The following is an 18444-nucleotide window of genomic DNA, read 5'->3' on the forward strand; positions in this document are numbered from 1 at the left end:
GAAAATTGGTTCTAATTGCCACAGCCAATAGCGTTTCAACGTCAGCGCATTCACAGAGAAAGGGTGGGACAAACTGTGTTGTGGTTTGAGCGTTTTTGTTGCTGCAGTTCCTCTCTTGACTATTAGAAGTCCAAAATGACCTGTTGTACCTTTAAGACAATGGGTGAGAATCTTTGCTGCTACAAGGGTATTCCACTGCCTTCCCAACAGGAGATGATGCTCCTTTGTGGGTTCTAGGATTAACAGGTTGGGAAAGGGGGAAGGTTGTCCCGTTTCTCCATTATCCTGTTAATTGGGTTAGGAATTGTACCGCTCCTGACTGTCCTTTCTCTGTCTCTCGCTATTACACACCAAACAAATACAAATACATCTGATTGGCCCCAAATTTATTCTGCAGCAGGACAACGATCACAAACATACAGCCAGTATCATTAAGAACTATTTTCAGCGTGAAGAAGAACAAGGAGTCCTGGAAGTGATGGTATGGTCCCCACAGAGATCATCAAGTCTGTCTGGGATTACCTGAAGAGACCGAAGCATTTGAGGCTGCCTAAATCCACAGAAGAACTGTGGCTATTTCTCCAATATGTTTGGAACAACCTACCTGCCGAGTTCCTTCAAAAATTGTGCAAGTATACCTAGAAGAATTGATGCTGGTTTGAAGGCAAAGGGTGGTCACACCAAATATTGATTTGATTTAGATTATTCTTCTGTTCATTCACATCTTCTGTTCATGCATTTTGTTAATTGACAAAAAATAAACTTAGCATTCTTATATAACATAAATACTTAAATACTTATAACATAAAAACATTATTTTACAGCATTTTTTCACACCTGCCTAAAACACAGCCCTCTTCCCTGGATTACAGTGTCAAACATATGGATTAGGGTAATCTGATGTTAAACAGGAGGGAAATGCTGCATACTGCAAGTAGTCTGGGCTTTAAAGTGACCGCTGTGGTTATTGAAGTGAATGGTTATTAAAGCAAAAGGCTTGGTTAATGATTAGCAAAATAAAGTCTCATATTGACGTTTCAACTGAATTTGCACAATGGCAATAGCCATCCTTGAGAGTGCCGATTGCTGCCATTATAACCATTGGCATATCTTTTCCAGTATTTTGTTCTCGCATGATGTGCTGTGTGTGCATTTACATAACTGCAAGTACGTCTACTGCCAGCAGGGGGAGCTTAAACCCCTGCATTGTGACTGACAAAAGCAATGGGCAGACCAACTTCAGGTGGGTTTCAAGAGATACAGTGGGATCCAGAATAATGCCACCCATGATAAATACACACAGAAAAAAAAAAATTGCTATAAACTTCATTTTTAAACTTGTGTAAAGTTATTAATTTATTAATGAATAAGGAATAAACAAAAGTCTTACATTTTGCAAATAAAACTGATTTAGTGTGCAACCACCCCTGGCAAAGATAATTAAGATGACAGCCGTGAGTCTTTTCCTATAATTTCTGATAAGGTTAGAGAACATATTTGGAGGGATTTTTGGCCATTCCTCTATGCAGAACTTCATTCAAGATCATTTATATCCTTGGGTTTGCTTATGGACCCCCCCTCTTCAGTTCAGACCACAGGTTTTTGATGGAAGTCTGGACACTGAGATGACCATTGCAAAACAATGTGTTGTTTTCACTATTTCTGTGTGGATTTTGATGTATGTTTTGAGTGATTGTCCTGCTGGAAAATCCACCAAGGACGTAAAGTCCCCACTTCCTAGCAGAGACCCTCAGATTTTCTGCCACTCTTTCCTGGTATTTTGTTGAATTCATTTGACCATTGATCTTAGATTGTGCCCCTGGACCAATACTGGCAGCAGAACATCCCCCAAAACATCAATGGCCCACCTCTATATTTGACGGTAGGTATGCAGTGCTTCTCCTTGTATGCATTCCTCTTTTGCCTCAAAGGTGCCAATAATTCTAGAGCTGACTGTAGTTGTTAAGTTCCCAGATGTGCAGGAATGTTTAAAATTATTAGTATTGTTTACAATTGTTTCTCGTATTTCGCATAGCTGTGCCGAGCTTGATTAGCTACAGACAAATTAGGTTACAATATTTGCATCTTTCTTGCATTGATATTTCTTTTGTTGGCATTTGTTTCCAGTAAACAGGTGGGCATGTACATTTGGAGCTTCAGAGGCTATTGCAGAAATTAGAAGCAAATTAGTACTTACAAAACCCAGAGAGGGAGAGACTATTAAAACTCTATGTGACGCGTAGGCTGTTGAACTCGACAAATAACATTCTTCTGCTTGGTGTCCACAGGTTAGCATGTGTTCCTCCGATTTGTGTGAAAATGAAATCACATCCTTTAATAAAGGACAGAGCCAGAAGGGAATACATTACTCAAAATTGCAAAAATATTTTTTTAAAAGTTCCTTTCAGTTCAGTTCCTGGCTATAATTTTGAAAGGGAAGTGTTGGGATTGCTAATGGCTATGATGAATGCCATTGCAGCGTAATGATTAATTTCCATTTTAAAGATACAGTAGGCTGCCGACAGTGGCTTCAGTTGATTGCCTCACTCTGAATAGAAAGCCTATGCGATTCCAGCTTGCTGTTTTATAATTAAATAATTAGCTTCAGTAGTCCAGTTCACTTATTATGCAGTGCAGTGATTGAGAATTGAATATTTCTAAAGCTGATGTTGTGATGTGTTTAAACATTGGTATATTTTACAGTGCTCTGTAGTTACAATTTTAGATTTAGTATTTTTGTTTTCTCATTTTGAGAGAGTTCATCATCATTCGTGCCCTACCTGCATGTGAGCTTGAATATTTTTTATGCTATGGATCGATGAGTCAGCAGTTTGAAACACGTTGGTATGCATTTTCCATATATGATGGGCTCCAGAATTATTGGCACGCCAAAAAAAATACTTAAACAATATAATTGTTGAGTATAATTATTGAGATAATGTTTTTTAACTCAAATTGCCAACATGTGAAAGAGACTATACTTTATTAATGTTTCAATGGAAACATTACATTACAACAAACATTTGTTTAATAAAAATCAAAATCAAAGTTTCATAATTGTTGGTTTAGTAAATAAAATGGTTGGTAAATGGTTGGCATTTATATAGCGCCTTTATCCAAAGCGCTGTACAATTGATGCTTCTCATTCACCCATTCATACACACACTCACGGCGATTGGCTGCCATGCAAGGTACCAACCAGGTTGTCCAGAGCATTTGGGGGTTAGGTGTCTTGCTCAAGAACACTTCGACACACCCAGGGTGAGATTCGAACCGGCAACCCTCCGACTGCCCGACAACTGCTCTTACCACCTGAGCCATTGTAGTACTTGCAAGGATATATCTATAGAGTCTTTTCCTGTAATGCTTGAGGGTTAAGGAACACATTTGGAGGGATTTTGGACCATTCCTTGCAAGATCCTTCATGTTCTTGGGCTTATCAACTGCCCTCTTCAGTTCAGCTAAGGCTTAACTTTGTGGTAGAGGCAACCAAACTATCAGCCACAATTGCCTGATATTTGATGGAATCCAGTATGCCATTGATCATATCCAGTGCCCCAAGACATCTGGAGCTGAAACCACCCCCAAAACATCACTGACCCCACCCCTACATTTCATAGCAGGTATGAGGTGACTAATTTAATGCTTTTCTCATTTGATGCCAAACATGCCGATGCTGTATCTGGCCACAACGTTAAATGTTGGTCTCATTTGGTCATTTAAACTATGATTGAATGATGGTGCTGTGGTCAGACGAGACCAAATTGAACCAGAACGCACCTGCCAACTCCTGCATGTCAGGGACCCATAAGATGTCATAGACTGAGTGAGCACTTTATTAGGCATTTATTGGACTTATTTTTGAGACTTCAACTGCTGTAACCTATCCACTTAGAGTTGTACATTGTGTGTATGTGTTCAGAAATGCTCTTCTACCACTGTTGTAATGTGTGATTATTTGCTCACTGGATTTTTTTTTGTTTTTGTTTGCAAACTCTAGAGACTAGTTTGCATGAAAATCCCAGATCAGCAGTTTCTGAGATACTCAAACCACCCTCTCTGCCACCAACAATCATTCCACGGTCAAAGTCACTTCGATCACATTTTCCCACATTCTGATGGTTGATGGAACATTGACTGAAGCTCCTGACCCGTATCTACATGATTGTATGCATTGCTCTGCTGCCACACAATTGGCTGATTAGATAATCGTGCGAATAAGTAGGTGTGATAAAAATGTGCCGGTGAGTGTAAGATACCTGCGTAAGAAATGCTAATGTTGGAACAGCTTCATTCAGCGAGACTCATGTTCTTCTGATGCTGACCTCTGATATCTGTTCACCTGAGGTAGGTGGCACAAAATAATACATTCAATCTGGACTATGTTCTGAAAGATAATGATAGCTAATAAATACCTTTAATAGCATTAGTGTTTTCAACATGCAAGCATTCTGGGTTTCAAGGACTGAGGGAGACAGAGGGCATGCTTGCAAGATGAACAATGTGTAAATGGTTGGCATTTATATAGCGCCTTTATCCAAAGCACTGTACAATTGATGCTTGTCATTCACCAATTCATATACTTGCACACCAACGGCGATTGGCTGCCATGCAACGCACCAACGTGCTTGTCAGGAGCATTTGGGGGTTACGTGTCTTGCTCAGGGACACTTCGACATACCCAGGACGGGGGATCGAACCGGCAAGCCTCCAACTGCCAGACGACTGCTCTCACTGCCTGAGCCAATGTGTATGTGTATGTGTGTGAGAGTAGTTGCTAGTATTAGCTCTCTCACTCTTTTCATTCTCTCCCTATGCCTCAAATATTTAGCACCAAATGAGCAGCTTGGTCGCTTAGTTTCCCACAAACGCAATAGTGCATATGCTGCCCCTGTCCATCTACAACAGGGAGGACAACCGGCTTTTAACAAATAATTTAAGCATTTAATCTTACTCAAGTCTTTCTCCTTCCATCTCTCCTCTACTTCTTCCTGTCTTCATTTACCTCTGCTCCCTTTTCTCCTTTGCTCTTCCTCCTCCTCCTCCTCCTCCTGTCTTCCTCTCTGTCTGTCATCACCTCTCGTCTTCACTCTCTACCCTCTCTCCTCTTCCCTCTCAGAGTTTCCCATTTGCAATTTTCAATAATGCATTATTTGTTAGTGGCGATATTTTTAAATGACTGCAATGGCTGGTGCTTGGAACGTGGGTGTTTAGTTTTGAGGTTAATGCATTTTCATTTCAACACTTTCTATACGTTCTTCCCAACACTACTATGCAAGGTAGCCTTGAGACTTGTGCATTTGAAAGTGGTCCCCCGATAAACATCCTTTCCCCAGTGCGAAAGAAAAAAAATCTTTATTTTTCTCTTGTCTGCCTACTGGTCTGTTTCAAAGAGAACACGCAGAGAAGGGGCCCTGAGGAGTAACGAGGAGGAGGCAGCGCCTTTGACCGCGTCTTGAAGTTGTCAAGCTCGGCATTGTGGGAAATGCAGTACCAGCACAAAGAGAGACGTCTCCTGTGGGGCTTGGTGAAGGTGCACCATTTCTGTGCTTAGTTGAAGTCAGGCAGCTATTTTCCTATTTTCCTGCTCACATTCACATGCTTGCTGTTACCACAGAGCTGTTTACAGCTAGATTTTGCAACTGGCAGTGTACCTACCAGACAGACCTGGTTTCAAATACATTTCTGTGCTCTGTTGATCTTGTCTGGTCCATTTCAGCCTCCAGAGAGGAGAAAATGGGCGGGGTTTACACTATTGGGGTCATTTCATTTATTCCAACCGATGCGGCAAGCTTAGTAAAATGCTGAAATGTATTTGAATCCCAAACAAATACTGTTTCAACCCAGGTCTGCTACCAGAGCTGAGCCAGATATGCACCACTGTACATGAGTAAATTCCCGTATATGAGTTAATTCCAGTGTGCGGAATATACTGTATATCTGCTGCCGAAATGTTTTTTTTATCCCAAATAAGAATGTGAAAAGGGCTTAAATGTAATTAAATGGGCTTCAAAAAAATATGAAACTGGTCATTTGAAGTTGATATACTGTATATAGTAATCTGAGAGATGGGTTTGAGTTCTGTCAGTTTAGGGATCCCCTGGAAGAATCCAAGAATTTGCAGCATTTTAAGGGCATTGAAAGCTGTCTATTACAGGAGAATTATGCAGAATATTGTAACTATCAGCAGAGGACAACGTATGCACGCATTCACCTTACTTATACATTCTTTCTCTCGTAATGTAATATCTCATGAAGTGAGCTGAGCGTTCTGGCTGCTCTTTCTTCCTCTGTGTCCTTGCGAGTGAAAGCCTTTTGTGTGTGGCTTACACTGCCACGTAACTAATCTGTCACACTACCACACAGATGGAGAAATGACCCAGAAAGGAAGCGCACATACACAAACACACACACACACACACACGCACACACACACACACACACACACATGCACCAAAACAAAAAGGACACAATCACTTTTTTTTTTGTTCCAGAAAAATGTTGATACACGTAGAAGGAGGGAAGGAGCGAGAGAGTGAAAGGAAAAGAGAGTGGCAGAAAGCACAGTCTTTGCTAAGTTATGTGAAGGACAACCAGGTACAGAGAAATGCTTGCCTGCTGAAGTCTCTCTTCTCTCTCACCACACATTTCCCCAACAGAATGATGGCATCACATAACCTTTCCCTGGGAGTTATGACGAGTATTTCTTTGGCCAGAATGCTTACAATGCTTACAACTGTTATGGAGAGATCATTTGCTGTCGGATTGTCAAATCTTTTCATCAATTTACTATCAGATTGTTTCATAAATTCATTAAAATTTAATTTTTATTTGAGAACAATATCACATCACATCATTTGCTGTTATCTTTATTAGTGTTATTTATTTATTTATTTATTTATTTATTTATTTATTTATTTATTTATTTATTTATTGATTTATTTATTTATGGCATGAATAATAATTACCTTACATATTCTTTATTTTTCCTTCTCATTTATATTTTTCAAGATAAGTTAAACATAAATTTAAAGACCATTAAATGTTGCTTGTTATTAATTGTTAATCTAAAGCAAAAAAAAAGCATTTGTTAAGCTTAAATTTTGGAGAGAGTAGTTTGAAGCACAAGTATCTCTACTTGCAAAGCATTGCTGCCTGACGCACCTCCGCCGGTGCCATTGGGCCAGCTGCAGGGTCGTCAGCTGGGAGCCACCCTTCACAGATGTTTCGCCCCTTTAATCCCAGAACAACTCCAGGTGGTGGGGCAGCGATAGGGACGTCTCCCTACCGCCCCCTGCAGCTGGCCTTACGATCCTCCGCGTTCCCACTTTGGGTCTTTCCTTCTGAGCCAAATCCAAAAACTCCCTTGCTCTGCCTCCTCGGCCAGCTCCTTGAGAGCTTTCCTCTGCTTGAGCCCGGTGATTCTGAGAGTCTTCAGGAATTGCTGTAATGACTTTCCAGTGAAGCCTCTGCAGCCAACTTCTACCGGGTAGGTGGACGCCTTCCACCCGGCTTCTGTGCATTCTGCAGCCAGCTCACTGTACTTTTCCTTCTTCCTCTCGTAGGCTGCTTCCATGCCTTCCTCCCATGGCACAGTGAGTTCAGCCATGATCACTGTTCTTGCAGAGGTTGACCACAGGATGATGTCTGGTCTTAGGGAAGTTGCACTGATCTCCTGAGGGAACTGGAGCTGCCTGTCCAAGTCGACCCTCATGTTCCAGTCTCCTCCATGTGTCAGGACAGACCATTGCTTCTGGCTGGTGTTCTGCGCCCCTGTTCCCTGCCTGATGAAGTGGATCCGTGGTTGGGAGCTTGATGGACTGATCTTGTTTGCCTCACTTCTGCATACTTCCAGGATCTCAGCCAGTTTTCGCAAAACCCGGTCGTGGCGCCATCGGTACCAGTTCAGAGCTACTTTGCAGCCTGTTAGTATGTGCCGCAGGGTGGGGTTCTGTGCATCACAGAGATGGCAGCTTGTTTCGGTGCCATACCACAAATGGAGGTTTCTGGGACTTGGGAGGGTGTCATACGTGGACCTAATGAGGAAGCTCAGCCTTGCCTGCGGGATCTTCCACATGTCGGCCCATGTTATGGCCCTGTTGGTAACAGCTTCCCAGGTTGTCCACCTTCCCTGCTGCTGTTGGCTAACAGCTGAGATCTTGTAGGTCTCCTCCTCCAACCTGTTCACCTCCGAAACCACCAGCTCTTTCCTCTCCTTTCTAGAGGCCCGAGACCACAGCTTGGGGGCTGGTCCCCATCTGAGCCCAGTCTTGCCTGGCTGCAACCACCCAACTATCTCCCGATGCTTCAATTGGCTGACGGCTTGTGCAACTGCTTGGTCAGCCTTCCACTTTCGCCCTGTTCGAACCGGGACCTCCGCGTCTTGCATGACTGGGTCGGCTGAGTCTTTCAGCTCAAGGATGAGCTTAACCTTCTCTTGCTTGTATCCCAGGCTGAGCGATCTCAATGGCAGATGGAGTGTGTTTCTCCCGAAGAGGCCTGCAGTGGAGAGACACCGGGGGAGACCTAGCCACTTGCGGATGTAGTTATTTGCCTTAGAGTCCATCTTCGTAACTGCTGTTGAGGAGATTTCGCTCAGCTTTAGTGGCCACATCAGCCGTTGGTACAAGGTGAACTGATAGCACCAGACTTTAAACTTCCCAGGAAGGTGGCTTCGGTCTATCTTTCCCAGGCCTTCTGAGAGCTGCGCCATGACAGACGAAGCCATGTGTTTCTCTGACAGGTCGGCTGTGTATTCCCTTCCAAGGCTTCTCACTGGCTGCTCTGCAAGAAGGGGGATCTTTTCCCCTTTGACCGAGAAGGAGGTGTTATCACTTCTTCTTCCTTTCCGGATTGATAAGCTCTGAGATTTGTTGGCTTGAATTCCATCCTCGCCCAAGTGAGGAGTTCTTCAAGCCTTTTCAGGAGCCTGTTGGTGCAAGCAGCTGCCTGCAGGAGAGTTGTGATGTCATCCATGTAACCTCTAATTGCCGGCAGGCGCTGTCCTGACTGACTTCTGACTCCTCTGACCATCTGTCTCCCTCCGATCAGGATGATTTCGAAGGCTGCTGTAAATACGATGGGTGAGATCGAACAACCCATCGCTATGCCTTTTTGGAGTTGCTGCCAGCCTGACGTGGCTTCCTGCGATGTGTAGCAGATGTAGAAGTTGCCGAAGTAGCTGGATACCAGATTTTGGATGCAAGTTGGGATGTGGAAGAAGTTCAGAGCAAAGGAGATGAGCTGATGTGGGACAGAGCTATATGCATTTGCCAGGTCCAGCCAGACTATGTGCAGATCTGATTTGGCACGTTTAGCTGTCTGGATTTGCTCCCAGATCATGGAGGAATGCTCAACGCAGCCAGCAAATCCTGGTACTCCTGCCTTCTGACAGCTTGTGTTGATGTAGTTGTTGGACAGGAGGTAGCTGGTCATGCGTCTTGCCACCACAGAGAAAAAGATCTTCCCTTCTACGTTGAGTAGGGCGATGCCTCTAAACTGGGAGATGTTCCGGGAGTCTTTCTCCTTTGGGATGAAAGTGGTTAAGGCTCTGCACCATGCTGATGGGATGGACTGTGTCTTCCAAACGGTGCACATCAGTCTCCACAATGGCTTTAGGACCATGGGGCAGTTTTTATATACCTTGTAAGGCACACCATTTGGTCCGGGTGCTGATGCAGATCTTGCCTTTCTAATCACTTCTGGATCTCCGTCCACTTGGGAGGTGTTGTATCAAACTGGGATGCAGGCTCTGGCGGACGAATGTACATCCTTTTAAACGGGTATAGTCAGCTGCTGTTTAATATCCACTGTTTTGGATGCATAGTCATGCTTATGCACACAGCCCAGCAGCATGCTGGAGGTAACTTCTGCGGGGGGCCCGATACCCCCTCCCCCTCCAAGGGTGAGACTACGACCAAATGAGCATCTCCAATCACAATCCAGCGCCATGTTGTGACGATTTTGTGCCCTAACAATGTTTTGCATTTCCTCAGTTGAATAAGCGGAAGATAACTTCCTTATGAGATGCTAGCAGTGCTGAAATTCTGACCCAGTTCTGACCATCTCTGTCTTGCTACCGCAGAGACATGATTGAATTACAATGTGTGTTTTGTCAGGTTGTGTGTTGTGCTGATTTAGATTAGTTTTCCTATACTATAGTGAGCACGGTAGGTTGGCAGTTCCACTCAAAATGAACCTCAATAGCTCACCCGTCTCAATGCCATTTTGCAGGTAGCAACGGGCTCGGCAACTGCTGATTTTGGTATTTCTATGTTGCACCATTTCTGTTATGGAAAGCCTTAAAAAAAAATTGTTCAAAATAACTCAATTTGAGGACTCCACTGTGCATCGAGCTAAACAACACCCCTTAGCAGTGATAACATTTGTATATACCACTGCCTGTCGTGAATTCTTGCTTAATTACACGAGAGAACATGCAAGCTCGCAGGCAAGATGGAACTTAACATGGAAATACCGTGTTGATGGCATACAGTTGGTTTCTCCTTAAGATTTGACTGAAGAAATGCATTTCAGACAGAGGAATTAAAATAAAATGACAATTATTTCCACTATTATTGGCACCCCTGGTTTTTCATGGGATTTAAGTCTGAGGACTGAGATGGCCGTTACAGAATATGGTTGATGGTCTCTGCCATTCTTAAACTGCGATCCTTGGGTTACTTAAGCCTCCCTCACCATCTCCCTTACAGTCTGTGGGGATAATATGTTCATAAGAAAATGAGTTATGCGCATCATTTTATAGTTTATAATACATTACATTACAGTTTATATTGTACAGTTTATAGTACGTTCATGTAGATATTGTAGTACTCAGGGTATTTTAGCTGCCAACTGTGGTATGCTAGTTGATAAGTTGATGTACTCTTCAAGGGTTGAAGTTGTATCTATGTGATCATGCTAGGACTTGGAACTGTACTTTCCTCTAGGGCAGGGGTGTCCAATCTTATCCAGAAAGGGCCGGTGTGTGTGCTGGTTGTTGTTTTAGCACAGGACTAAGACAGCTGATTCTACTCATCAAGGTCTTGATTAAAGACCATGATTAGTTCATTAGTATAATCAGGTGTGTTACTGCTGGGTTAAAACAAAAACCTGCACCCACGCCGGCCCTTTTAGGATAAGATTGGACACCTCTGCTCTCGGGTCGCACTTGTCCCTGGGTTTGATTTGCACTTCATTGTACGTTGCTCTGGATAACAGCGTCTGTTAAATGCCTGTCATGTAGTGTAATGTAATGCAGCTCAACCTCTTTAATTGCATGTACATTTAAAAAAGAATGAATTTTGATTCATTTCGTTTTCAGTGTTTCGTCTATTCATTTTTATTGACTCCTCCTCATCATCTTGCTCCTTCTCCTTTCCCTCATTTCCTCTTCATGGGTTTGTGCCACGTTTGCTGAGTGAGGTGAGTGAACGACTTTATGGGTTTGAACAGACGGATTTCACGTTTCGGGGTGTTAATGGAGTCCAACCCCCTGCCAGGAGCAGAGATTGAAGTCCTGTGGGACATGGTATTTGTTTACTGGGTGTTAATAATGACTGATTAATAATGGCAGAAGGCAGCTTTTAAGAGTAAAAGCATTTTTGAATGCGTAGTGAGCTTTGCTTTAGCTGAGAGGGTTGAAACAGTGGATGTTTTAAGTGTTGGGCGGGTATGGAAACCTCAATACAGTAGCCCCCCCCCCCGACATTACTTATGCCCCCCGTTTTTTTTAAAGGTCTGCGCATATCAACGCTCTCTTCCTCCTTTTAGTATCTAAACCTTGGCAAAGAGCAGTGATGTAGGTTTTTGAAAAGTACCTAACCCTGCCCCCAGAACCCTGTCTTCTGTAGCCAGCTCTCCCTGTTAACATTTAGCAACACCATGCAAAAACATACGTCATGTCACATGGGAAATCGTTTTACAAACAGCTTGGACTATAAAATAAAGTATGGAACACACATTTAAAGCTCAAGGATAATATAAATAAGCTCAAATCATGAAAAACGTGTGTGGGCCTTTCAGCAAATATTTATGTTTACAGAGACATTTTGATCCACCTACTCAGTGTCTCTGCACAGGTTGACCATGAGTGTCCATGAAAGTCCACAAGTGTCCATGCGGTGGAACCAGTAGCAACAACCCACCCAGCCCATACAGAACTGAATCACTGAAAGATGTCACTCTGGCTTCATCAAACAATAACCTGCACCATGCTGTTCTCCATGGGCCGGCCGAGAGAGCTATTTCCATTTATCACAAATTGCCTCTTTTTCATGCTTTACAGAGCAGGAAATGGATGACTTGGGAAAATGGTAAATCACCCTGAGAGACTGGGATAGAAAGAATATTATGAGAGGAACAGAGAGAAGAGAGAGGTTGAGATCACCCTGCTGCCTGAGGATGTTTGTAACATTTTAATCTTCCAGTGCCTCCGTTTTCTCTGTTCTATCATGCTCTTCCTGGTGTTTACTTCAGCATTCATTTATATGTATTCACTTATTCTGTCCATCCTGCCAGCTCTGTTTGACCCTTGATGTGAAGGGCTTCCAAAAGCATCTGGAAAGTCTGGAAATCTGTGGGCTGTGGTCTGACAAGGTGAGGGTTTTTCAGAGGAGAGAAGCTCATGTTAGACTCACAGACTCCATACAGCAGTACAACTGCAGGTATAACAAAGTTAGACCTGCTGTTGATTTCAAACCACCAACTTCCAAGAACCCCAGCAAGAACCCCAGAGTGATTGTTTCTTGAATTGAATTAATTAACCATCTACTGGTTCTGATTTTCCTAAATGGAGATGTACCCACCAGCCCGAACATTAGTCTGAAGCATCTGTTCCAGCCCCAAAATAGATTCATATATGATGATGCTGAAGCTGCTACATAAACAATTGCCACCGTTTGTTTTTATTCTGTTCATGCTGTTCTGCCTTCCTCTCCTGTGTCAAAATAAAAACAAACGACATGATTAAAATATTACTTCATGTTTCCCTCTTTCCCACCTGGTCCAGCATCAACCTCACATTGTTGAGTGGAGGTACGGTTCTGGCAGCCCCAACTTAATGATTCTCTCTGTGGGTTAATCAAGAAGACATATTTCTGATCCATATGATGTGCGATTGCTTTTGCAAAAACTGAAAAGTTTTAGTATAATCAAAAATGAACCACACTGCAAGAGAAAATGGCTGTGATGTGACAAAAGTCTCGTCTAAAATGATCAAATTGTATTTATTTTTGCAGAAACTGAAACTGCAAGTGCAAGTGCAAAAAATAATAGAAAGGATGGATAAGAGAGCAATCTTTTCAGCTTATATGCTTTCTTCAGATAGAGAGAGGTATCACACATTGAGAGTAGTGAATTGTAGAGCCAGCTAAGATAACTGGTAGCAAAGGAGTAACAGACATCAATTAGTGGTTCACAAGTGAGTATCAAAGTTTGCTAACGTTTATTTTAACGTTACCCAAAGTTTTAGTATAAAAAATAGTTCCAATATTTATTTTTCTAAAGCAGTTTGTAGGCTGGCATACATGTGGCTGATTGACATACATGTTAAAGGAGTCTGCCTTTCTCCTTGGAGGAATGATGTGGGCAGCGGGTGGTACTCCCCCCAGACCACAGCGTTATCCTCTTATCTGCACTGGCCCAGAGCACAATGGAATGACCGGGGGTGGTCGAAAACTGATAATGCAGCCAAGCACTACAGCCCCCTCTTAATCCAGCCGTAAAAATGCTCATTAGGGCAGACATGAATTTGAATTCTGTCACGTGCGTTAACCCCTCCGTGACCCCTTGCCACCCCTTCCCGTCTTCACTCCTGCCCTGGACAGAGTCACTCATTCCTAACTTCTTCCCTCTTTCTCAAGTGAAATCGCAGAGGGGGGAAAAAACTGAAAATATGTACCTCAACGGGTTCTGATTGTTTACTTCGATCATCCGGAACTGTGTGGCACGCTAATGCCAGCGCTGGGCCTGTGAGTGTGCGTGTGTACATTTTTGCTTTTTTGTGTTTCGTTTGTGTGTGCGTGCATGTAGTGTCCATGTGTGTGTGCACTGTGCCCATGTGTGTGTGTGTGTGTGTGTGTGTGCATGCAGTGCACATGAGTGTGCGTATGTATGTTTGTGTGTGTGTGTGTGCGTGCAGTGTCCATTAGTGTGTGTATGTGTGTGTGTGCAGAGCCCATGAGTGTGTGTGTGTGTGTGTGTGTGCGTGCAGTGTCCATTAGTGTGTGTATGTGTGTGTGCAGAGCCCATGAGTGTGTGTGTGTGTGTGTGTGTGTGTGTGGAGGCTCTGGCAGCTCTAATGGGCCTTTGAGATCCTAGGGCAGTCCAGCCCCTGCACATGTCCCTCTGAGCCTAATCGCACATAATGAGGTGGGAGGGCCAATGGGTTGGCCCCGGCTTTGTGTGAAAGGGCAAGTGGTCAACTTAATAGAGACCTTAATCTGGGCAAATCTCTCTCGCTCTCTCTCCCTCCCCTCTCTCTCTGTCTTTTTTTCTCTCTGTCTTTTCTCACTCTGTCTCTTACATACACACTGTCTTACTCATGCGCATGCGTATACTCACACAAACACACACACACACACACACACATAGCCTAGTGGATAAGGTACATGAATGAGACCCGGAAGGTTGGTGCCACAGTAAGATCTGTGCAGCTGTTGCGCCCTAGAGCAAGGCCCTTAACGCCACATTGCTCCAGGGGGATTGGAGTCTAATCACCTGTAAGGTTCTTTGGATAAAAGTGGCACCTAAATAACTGTCGCATAACTGTCGCATGATGTAATGCACACACAGTATTTTCTCAAGCTAACATGTTCAGTAGCCTATGTGGATGATGATATTTCAGCATTGTGAACTTAATACACTGCACAACACTACAAGACCTCCACTGAAGCATAGGTACAGGAGTGTAGCGCAGGGCATGAATAGGGGGCCAGCCTGAAGTATAATGGTTAAGGCGCACATGACTGGGGGGTGTAGCCACGATAAGATCCACACAGCTGTTGGGCCCTTGAGCAAGGCCCTTAATCCCCTTCGCTCCAGGGGGAATTGTCTCCTGCTTGGTCTAATCAACTGTAAGTTGCTTTGGATAAAAGCTTCAGCTAAATAACGTGTAATGTAATGTAAAAAGCCGGACAGAACCGTTGCTGCGCCTTCGTTCTCTTTTCTCCTCCCCTCACTCACTTCTTGTCACCTTCCCCAGCCTCTCTCTGTTCCTCTGCCGCGCGTCAAGTCACCTTGTTTACACTCCGCTCTGCTGTCCTCGAACATCCAAGTGCCGCTTCCTCTCTACCTCCACGGCTCGTAGATTCAGGTGAAAGGAGGCCCCGCTCAGCACGGCTTACAGCGCTTTGTTACTGGCCGGGCGAACATCTGTCTCTTTCACTGCGGCCTTATTCACACGCATAAGTCGGCCGTGAACGATAGACCGTAATTATAGCATAATCGCATTATCTCCAGTCGTGTCTGCGAATGAGCACCCCTCCTTGCATGTCGAATGTACACACACACACGCACAATCGCACGGTTGTGCCCATACCTGCAGCTGAAGTGTTATGTATGGGATTTTAAAGTGAAACGTAAAGACTTTGAATAGCGGCCGACGCTATCCGCTTGCAGGGCGAGTGACACCGGAACTCTGGTGAATGGTGCATTGTGACAGGGATTGTGCCCGGCGGAGAATGGCCTGAATGATGTGTTTAAACAAGGCCTTTGTGCTCATTGCCACTCTCAGGCCTTGAAATTGGGTCTCCCTTTTCTCTTCCTGTCTTCTGTTTCCCGTGAAGAGGTTCATTACTTCGCCCTTGCTCTGGGTCTGCCCCAAGACGTTCCCTCAGCTTTAGTTCTGTCCTCCCGATGGAAAAGGAGAGTGAAAAGGAAAAACAAAAGCACCAAGTGTCTAGAATAGACAAACGCTTGTAAAATGAAAATGTCTACGCCTGGAGCCCCAACATTTTCAGGGAGTGCTCACGGCCTCCCAATTAGGAGCAAGGTTGATTTTGAGTGTGTTTGTTGCATAGTTTTCTTTCTCCCTCTGCTTGCATGTGTGTGTGCTTTTTAGCAGGACCCCTCAAACATTGTATAATTTTGAATGCTTTTTAAAACTGCCCATTCCCTTCTCACATTCATTGAGGAACGCAAGACAGATAATGGACTTTTCGCTGTTTCCTGTGTGTTTTTTTTTCCATCATTTTCTTTCTTATATTTTTTCCATTTTTTGAATGCAAAGGACATATAAACAAACCAAAATGTAGGTCCCAATTAGAAAAATTGTGCCAATTTTGTAGGCATTGTGGTAATCTTAAAATGAGATGACACACATAATGACGTGAATTCTGGGACAGAGACATACATGGATGGGTCTGAAGGTATAGATTGGGTAGGTCAGGAGCAGTAATTGGTTTGCTAAATTAGCTAAAAGTGTGGCTTATTGAATGCACATTGGGATTAGTGTAACCAGAAGCCTTCCAGCCCCTGTTCCGGCCTTGATAATAACAGTCTTTATCGGCAGCAGAGATAACACCATGTCCTCTGTCTTTGGAGGAATTAGTGGATCTTCACGGGCTAAACGGGCTATGGCGATTAACCTTTGCACTCTACAATAGTTCCAGGTGTCTTTATGTATGGGCGATGGCTAAATTAACCCTCTGCCCTCATGGGATCACAATATTACTCTCTGAATTCAGTTATTTTTTGGAAATATTAGCAAAACAAAAATGTATCAATTAGCAACACAACAAAAAATATTGCATACTGTACTGTACTGTACATAATGTACTGTATATGTGTACTAACATATTTACAGTGTCAACTTCCTCTACCCATTTGCAGTCATTTGAATTTTCTAGAACCTCTTAAAATTAGAACTACAACTACTTTCTTTTACTGCTGTACTTCATAGTGCTGGCAAACACAGTAGAAGGTGACAAATGCATTAAGGCTCTGCACAAAAGGGAAAAGACATGGGAAAACAAGGGAGAAAACTATTAGATAAGCCACATAAAAGTGTCTGTCTTCACACAGGCCTTGTCCCCAACATTAAATTGTTTTCTGCCCCACAGCTCAGTCAAAAAAAACATGTTACTTCACCAAGAGTTGAAAATTACTTAACCCAGATGTTGCAATCCGTAAGAAAGAATACTTGCTCACTTCCCATTGCACAATTATGTCTGGCTGTATGCCATTCATTTCCGAATTCTGTATCTGTTTAAAGAAGTAAGCATGAAAATGCTGTTGTTGTGAATTTGGAGATGGCAGAGGGAATGGGCCCAGACCGTCTGTCACTCAAAGAAAAAGGTTTGAATTGAAATGAATGGAACCAGACTGTGACAATATAAGTGGCAAAGCATAACATCACTATAAATGAAAAGACGTGGTAACACAACATTCTAATCAAAAACTGTACATGCACTTCCGATTGTCCAATTATTTTGACAATTAAAGATGATTAATTACTCTGGAAAGTGAAAATGTGTATAGAACTGGCTCTTATACAATTTACCTATCGTACAGATTAGGATCTGCAGATTGTGGGGTTGAATTTTGGATCTTAGCTCTTTTATTGGGGAGAATTCTGAATTTGAATGCTGGGCAAAGCAGTCCTAGGGTGCGGTGCGATGGAACAGGAAATCTGGGAAAAAGGTTTTCTTGAGAGTGCACACGAATTCTCCCATGGTTAACCAGGGAAGGAGCCAGAGTCAAACCAAACTACAACAACCATGTCGAGCAGGTAACTGGTCTGAACTGGTCAAACCATCTAAACCGTGTGTATTTTGCTAGTTTCTGGATGTGATGCTTTGATTTATGGTAGAACCTATGCACTTGTAAGTCGCTTTGGATTAAAAGCGTCTGCCAAATGACTAAAATGTAAATGTAAATGTAAATGTTGAGCTGGGAGCTGGTCTGAACTGGTCAACCATCTAAACCATGTTGAGCTGGGAGCTGGTCTGAACTGGTCAACCAACTAAACCGTGTTGAGCTGGGAACTGGTCTGAACTGGTCAACCATCTAAACCATGTTGAGCAGGGCACTGGTCTGAACTGGTCAACCAGCTACCAGCTGTTTCAAAATCTTGAGCTGTTTTAATCAGCAAGGGAGTAATCTAAAATTATAGCATCCCAAACATCCCAGAATCCTTTACTGGTGGATAAAAAATATACAGAGTGGTACAGAATATCACAATGTTCAAGGAACTGAGGAGACTGTGCCTTTATTAGCATGTGGACTTGAGTTTACATGAGAATGTAAATATGGCCATGCATTCAATACCTCATTCATTTAGATATGCGTCCAATCATATGTCCATTCATGGAGGTAAGAGAGCAGTCACCTTAGCCTGTATTCGGCAGAATGTGGGAGAGGGATTATGAATCAGGTCTTAATGCTAATGCTAATTGGCTGCAGGGGCTGTTAGTGAGCATCCGTACGGACAAGGATTGGCAGTTC

The sequence above is a fragment of the Conger conger genome, chromosome 2 (assembly GCF_963514075.1).
Source record: "Conger conger chromosome 2, fConCon1.1, whole genome shotgun sequence".
NCBI lineage: Eukaryota > Metazoa > Chordata > Actinopteri > Anguilliformes > Congridae > Conger > Conger conger.